We start from the raw sequence: 7617 nt of genomic DNA, 5'->3' as shown, positions 1-7617 counted from the left end.
CGGAAATACTAAGCAATTACATCTACTGTCTAAGAACTAAGGAACCTATTGATTTATGTACACAGAGATTTAATTAAATACTAAGCTATATATAACACATTTACAAGCAAAGGGAAGCATTATGATGAAATAGAGACGTGTAAGCTAGGAAGAAACGATAAAATACTGTAGCAAATGTCAAATAATTCTCTTTGCAGAGTAAATAATCATCAAGGATAACAGAATAAACGAATGTCTATGAATTTAAACGAAGTATGGAAATATCTACAGATGGATGTATTGACCAAATGAATCAGTGATCATCGAGCTACGTAGTGCAATTAGTCTTAAGTTAGTTTTATATTTTTTTTCTTTCAGTGACTAGTCCACCGTCATGCCACAGAAGAAGAGAGATATGTCGAGAGTAGCAGGTATTAAATGCAGAAACGTGCCACACAACGAGTAAACACTTTAGTTATGAGAATATTTATACAAAGGTCATAAGGCAATGAGAAATAAATATATGTATTTTCGCAGTATATCTCTGTGTCATTTGCCAGTACCTATTTGTTACAGAGTACACATAAACATTTAAGCTTGTGATTTCAGAAGAGCCAACTAATATTTATTGTGTCACATGAAGGCATAGACAATGATATTTCCATGTATTCGAGAAAAATAAGTCTACAATGGCTGAAAATTCTTCATATTTAACACCAAGCTACCTGTAAATTGAAGTAAACAGCCCTAGCACATCGAGAAACAACATGATAGTACATGAATGATTAGTCAGTACACATCATTTTCATGAAATAAAAGTTCCTTAGCAACTAGTCCATAATTGTACGAGTAATATTTCCTCACCCTTGAACTAGTAGATGAGTATTTCCTTTCTTCCCTCCCAAACAAAGGAGGCGGTGCCAAGCATAGTTAGACCAGCAATATGTAATGTTTTAGTCCTATTTCGAACCTTTTCCTCCCCCCAGTACCTAACGAAGAGATGAGCTCCTATAAGTGAGAAAAGCCTATCTATAAAATGAAGTATAAATGGATCATATGCTTGTATTGTACCATAATAATGTGTTATGTAATTAATTTGCTTTTGTAATGTGAACAAAGGTAAGTTAAAAACTAACAAAAATTGTAATAACAGAATCGAGTTCATGAAAAATAAATGACATTTTAAAACTTAAGAAATATATGTTCATAGTATAAGCGATGGATGGAATGTCAGCCATATGTATAAGCTATCATGTTATGTATATTGTTGTAACTCAATACTTGTATGAATTTTCATTGGAAACCAAACTCCATCAGAAGGAATGAACTTCAAAGACAAGCAATTTATAAAATGTTTTGGATGGCTGTACATGTTTATCAACAAGTGGATGGTCAGGTGTGGTGACATTAACATATGTGTGCAATCAAATAATTTCTGACTATTGTGGCTCAAGACGCTTGATTCATTAATAATCAAACTAGGCTTCGATCCATGACCCAATGTATAAAAAAAGTTATCGGCCAACTCCCGTGGGCAAGACACTATTAGGAGTTACAGCGCTCCTTCAGCAGTGTTTTTTACAAATACCACATGCTACAGGCATTGTCGACAGATGCATTAGTTGGGGAAAACACATGTGGTAAACAGTCTTTATCTTGGACTCCTGAAATGCAAGAGGCATTCGACCGAATAAAGATCAGCTTGCTACAAGCAATCATTACTGCTGCAGCAGCTCCTTTGTAAATTACCTCAGATGCAAGTGAAACTACAACTGGCACAATACTTCAGCAAACAACTGCAGGCGAACAACAATAGTTACGTTTCTGTTCTCAGCAGCTAACCAAGTGTCAATGTAAGTGATTGGCTTATGATCAGGAGCTGCCAGCTGTGTACAAGGCCATACTGTATTTCTAAAAATACATCAAGGATACACCGCTAACAATTTTACCATTGAAGTTCAACATCTCAAGGGCACAGATAACAGCATGCCAGATTACCTGTCTTGAGTCAATACATGTTTGGTTAAGATGAACAACGAACGTCTCGCTGCAGCTCAACGACAGGATTTACAAATCTTCAAAATTTTGCAGGATAGTATGTCTTCACTGAAACTGGAGCAGCGCACCATCCCCACTTCCCCAACACAAGTCTGGTGCGACATTTCTCAACACTGACTCTGTCCAGTAGCACTGCTAACTGTGGGGGAGCGTGTCTTCGGAAGCTTACCCCGACCATTGCACCTAGAGGTACACACTTCCACTGAGTATGTTAGAGACCGCTTTGTCTATCCTGATATAAAGTGAGACTGAAAAGTAGACTCAAACCTGCATGGGCTTGCCAGCATTGCAAGACTGGTCCACATGTATATCCAAAACATGAGAGATACAAAATACCGAAAGACCATTTACAACATGTCCACCTCAATCTGGTTGGCCCACTACCAGGGTCAAAAGGCTATCGATATGTTCTTTCCAATCGATTGCATCATTTTCCGGGTTGAGGCGAGACGCTTGACAGACATCTCTCCAGGGCGCTCGTACAATTGTGAACATCGTATTTTTAACCGCCCAGCTTCTATCACTACTGGTCAGGGCCTCCAGTTCAAGTCTGTATCGTTCTCCAAGCTTCTGTGGCGTCCAGCGCTACCACATCACAGACTACCAACCACAGAGCAGCACACTTGTGGAATGGTGGCATCAAACACTCCAGGCAGTACTTTTATGCCATAGGAGTCACTAGGCAGAGTCCTTACTCTGAATACTATTGGGTGTTCATTCTACATTAAAAGACGACCTTCAAGCTTCATTAGCAGAGATCTTATATGGCGAGTCACTCAGCCTACCAGCAGATTTCATCTCTCCAGTACAATCACCAGCCCCTACAGAGTTACCAGCCCAAGTCCATAGGGTGAAAACCATACCCCAACCCTGTGGCTCATCAAAAATTTTAGTGCACAAGACTCTAGCAGTCTGTGATTGTGTTTCGAGACAATACTATCGCACCATTAGGGTAACCACCATATTCTGGATCATACTGGATAGTGAAATGATCAGATAATACATTCAACATACTACTATAATGGAAGCTGGCCACCATCTCCACACATCACCTCAAATGCATCTAGGTTTCGTGAGTTTCACCCAGCAAAGAAGACACAAGTGCCGCATGACAGTAGACAAGACACATGAAGAGAGGGACTAAAATGCATCACATTCCAGAATGAGATTTTCACTCTGCAGCGGAGTGTGCGCTGATATGAAACTTCCTGGCAGATTAAAACTGTGTGCCCGACCGAGACTCGAACTCGGGACCTTTGCCTTTCGCGGGCAAGTGCTCTACCATCTGAGCTACCGAAGCACGAACCACGCCCGGTACTCACATTATTTGTCACCATCATAAGCGACCCTTCCGCTGCTGCAACTCGAGAGCTTTGGCACTGATAAGCACACTCGCTATGGCCCTATCTGACGACCTCCACTCAAGCTTAACCAGCATCACCTGGACTCTAAAAGGGGGGGGGGGCACCATCATTGCACTTCTTCAACGAGAAACTGTCCAGTTGTACTACCTTGCACCTGGCCGCAATATGGCTGGTTATGTGCAACTGCGCAAAGAATATGTGAGCGGTTGGAACCTTTGTGGCCTTCTCCTACCAGTGTTCCACATCTTACCATTGATGACGCAAAATATTACACAAATAAAATTCATTAGCAGTGATAGCCCTTCCACAGGGAGGAATATCTTTGTTACTTGGATCATCCTCTGTTCACTGTGAACGATTGTACTGTACACACACAGTCTGTCTGTACAGTCTGTTGTTAGTAATAAGTTCGGGTTAACCTGGCTCTCTAGCATCCAGCACAATTCCAAACACCTCCCACACTGAATTTCCTATATAGCTATGACGATAATTATATATGGTTGAATAAAATGTAATTAACAAGGAAGGAGTGTCGTTGCATGGAAAACAAAATAAAGAGAAATACAATGGCCGATTTATGATCTGGTTGGTGTAAATCCCCTAAGGGCTTTTGGTACAAGACTAAAATTAAAGTGTATCTCTGGCTGTGGCTGTCGACCTATCTGTCTCGTTTTGCTTCATACCACCTTGAAGTTTTCTACTTTCTATTTCAATTTTCTGTTCCCTTTTCTTTTTATTTGTTTTCCCTACACATTTACGTTTCCTTTCGTCTGTACTGAACAATCTAACTTTAACTGGACAACTGAACCTTATTCTTTTCTTTTCATTAATAGTTCTCTATCTTAATACTATAGTTAGACTATGACTACATAACTTATACCGAAATTCAAATATTATAAATAAATAGACAGCAAATCTTACTGATAAACCAAAGTGACTACAGCTAGTGCTTAATTGTCCTAAAAAACCATTTGTATGTTTTCTCCACCACTTCAGGTGTTATTGTATAACGAATTTGCACATTTTTTCCCAAAACAGATTATTCACAGACAATAAGTGATGAAAGAGGTGCATGAAGAGACAACTCAGTATTTTCCTGAACCATTCATTAAATAAATTATTAACACATTCTACCAATCTTGTTAAAATGAAACACGAGACTTTTATTTCATCTGGGTATCTACCTTCTTATGAAATAATCAGTCTGCCTATTGTATCTGAAATTATTTTGAGTAGCATTTCAGTCGCTAGAACGTTCACTTACTTAATGTGTAACTAAATCTGACTGTTCAACTGTGTCATACTTTTTAAATATAATATTGTGGATTCTAATTCCAATAAATTTCTGTCTATCTCTGCTTCTCATGATGGGTTTCACCATTATGTTCACCTAATTTACTAGCTTGTTTATGTACTTGTCATTAGTACCCCCAAATTGATTGGTTTGCTGACCTATTTTGTTATTAGTTGTTTCATATTTGAAATTTAGTTGAGTAACTGCTTAAATATTTGCATCAGCCAAAAATGTTTCACACATGACCCCTTAACCATTCATCTTTACATGTAATTCAACACCTTGAGTCTTTAAGTCAGTATTGGCTTGTCGAATCTCACCATTCAAATCACAAATAGCTTTTAATATTTCTTTTATTGTTCTAGCTCTCACTGATATGCAATGCTAATAACTGAATAACTCTTTGACAATTTACAACAGTCACTAGCACTTTCTTAAAAAAACAATTCAGTCTTCATTTAACACATAATACCACAAAAAAATCAAAAAAGTTGTTTTTGTGTAAATAGAGATCATCATACATCGTCTTCCAGCACACAGCATCGTAATGTGGAGTACACTGTGGCACTGCAAATCGGTGACATTGTGGCGAAATAGTGCAAGTGCTGCTTATATCACTAGCTGCTGTGAACTCATCGATTGCCTGTTGAAAACATTCTTTACCCATAAAAACTATCGACAGCGAATCTTCTGAACCACCATCTTAATAATCTTCTTTGTTGCATTTAATACCATCTGTTTCAACTGTCTTTCATCAGCAGTATATTTCTTCCTAATATATGATTTTTAATGTATGCATTGAGACGTGCATTCCTTGCCTATGAAGTATATGTCTCGTTATCAGGGGCAACTGCACCATTTTAGAGTAACTATTCATTTAAAATGGTTTGGTCTTTTAAAATAATGCCATTTAATAATCACCCACACAACTTTTTGTGTTTCTGTCTTTCCTCCAGCAATAATTAGCCATGTGTCCTCCAGTAGAGCACCATAATGTAGGGTGCCTCTTCAGCTGGATGTGCTTTATTCAATACATATTTGATATTGTTCCTCTTTATCTCTTATATGCTCAACCATTGTCTTGAATGAGGCGATAAAGGACTTTATCTCCTCCTTGCTCTATTATTTCTGTGAGGAAGTGTCGTACTGCAACTTTTGCTTTTCTTGAATAATATACAAACACTTTTGTATATATGCACCTATATTGTCTCAACACATACCTCAACTACATAACTTCAACCATCTGTCAGATGAAATCGTCCAAACTGAAACATCTACATGCAAGTCTATCCATAGATTGTTAGAATCAAAATTAACGTTAATTCGATTGACACCAAGTGTAGCAAGTGTCAGATTTGTATATTCTCTGAGGATGTTGCACTTATCGAAAGTAGGCTGATGATGCTGGGAGTTTCTGTAATGATGTCCATGCACATACTTGAGAAGTTATTGTAATGACCATCATATCTTGAATATATGCATCATCCCTTGGCACCGTTTCTCACACGCAAACAAAATAACAAATGTGCACAGTATTTGTACTCTACTCTGAGATAATTTGTTGTATGGCTTTCGTTTCCGATCGTCATTTATTTCCGAGCATCATTAATTGGTAAAAGTGCATAGGGATACACAACACTTCTATATAGTGCATTAACACCATACTTCACTTCATCTGAAAAGCTTTCAGCAGTTGTTGGGAAAGTAAAACTGTCTTCACTTTGATTTTTTTCTAGGTAATTTACCACTATATTTACAGAATTGTTACTTTTCTGATATAATATTTTTGTTCTGCATAGTGTCTTCGCCTTCCACCCCCCCCCCCCCCAACATATGTGTGAGGCAGAGGAGGATTTGGTAATAGATAGTACCAATCTATTGGGACATCTGAAAATAAAGATGATACCAATAGGAAGTGACTTTGAAGAATTAGAGTTATGATGTAACAGGGTTTTCTCCTTATGAGTTTGTGAAAGGTGAGAGATCTTTGAATTTGGTGGAGGAGAAAATATCTTTCCCTATTGGAAGCAAATTAAGTTGAGAAGACAGAATGAAGAGATTGAGAGAATTGGTAGAGAGGAAAATGTTAGAGGGGAAGAAATGATATGATGATAAGATAAAATGTGTTGATATGAAAGTAGGGGATCTGGTGTTAGTGAAGACATATCAAAAATGAAAAGAAATAAATAATGAAATATAGAAGTGTTTTAATTGTGTGAAAAGGACCATTTAAAGTAGCCAGTATACCTCACCCAAAAGCATTCTATTTGGTTTATCCAAAATCGAAGAAGAAGTTTGCCATTAAGAATATAGTAGATCTGAAGCTATACACAGCAAGAATGGCACCAGCAAAATCTGTGAATTAATGAATGCTATGAATTCTCAATGTGAAGCCTGAGATGCATGGGGAGAATTGAATGAAGATGTAGCGAGTGAACAATTTTGTTTTTTGAAGAATAAAAGTGAAAGTTTAAATTCTTTGAATTCGCCAGGCCATATAAGGCAGAGGATATTTCATAGCATGATGAGTGTTAATTTAACAGTAGTTCAGTGCTTCTAAATTTGTCTATAATATGCAAATAGAGAAATAACAGTAGGAAAAGTAGTAATAGAAAAGGATTATGTCAAGTCATAAATGGAATTGGAATTTGTAAAAGTATATAATTTTCAGTTCATTGCATAGGTTAGTAATAAGAAATGGGTTGAAAGACTACTTTTATCATGAAACAAAGTAACAACAGTGATTTCTATAACCTTTTAGCTTAAGGAATCAATGTACAGAAATCAGGACTTTGAATGTGAGGAGTTAAGAAATGAAAATTTACATAAAAGAATTAAAAACAATGGGATCCAAAATATGATGATCTGCGGTCCTATGTAAATCATCAGTTGTATCATTTTTTCTTGTATGCCAGTGAGGGA

The sequence above is a fragment of the Schistocerca serialis genome, chromosome 2 (genome assembly GCF_023864345.2).
Source record: "Schistocerca serialis cubense isolate TAMUIC-IGC-003099 chromosome 2, iqSchSeri2.2, whole genome shotgun sequence".
NCBI classification, from domain to species: domain Eukaryota; kingdom Metazoa; phylum Arthropoda; class Insecta; order Orthoptera; family Acrididae; genus Schistocerca; species Schistocerca serialis.
Note: the sequence above shows the minus strand (reverse complement) of the source record.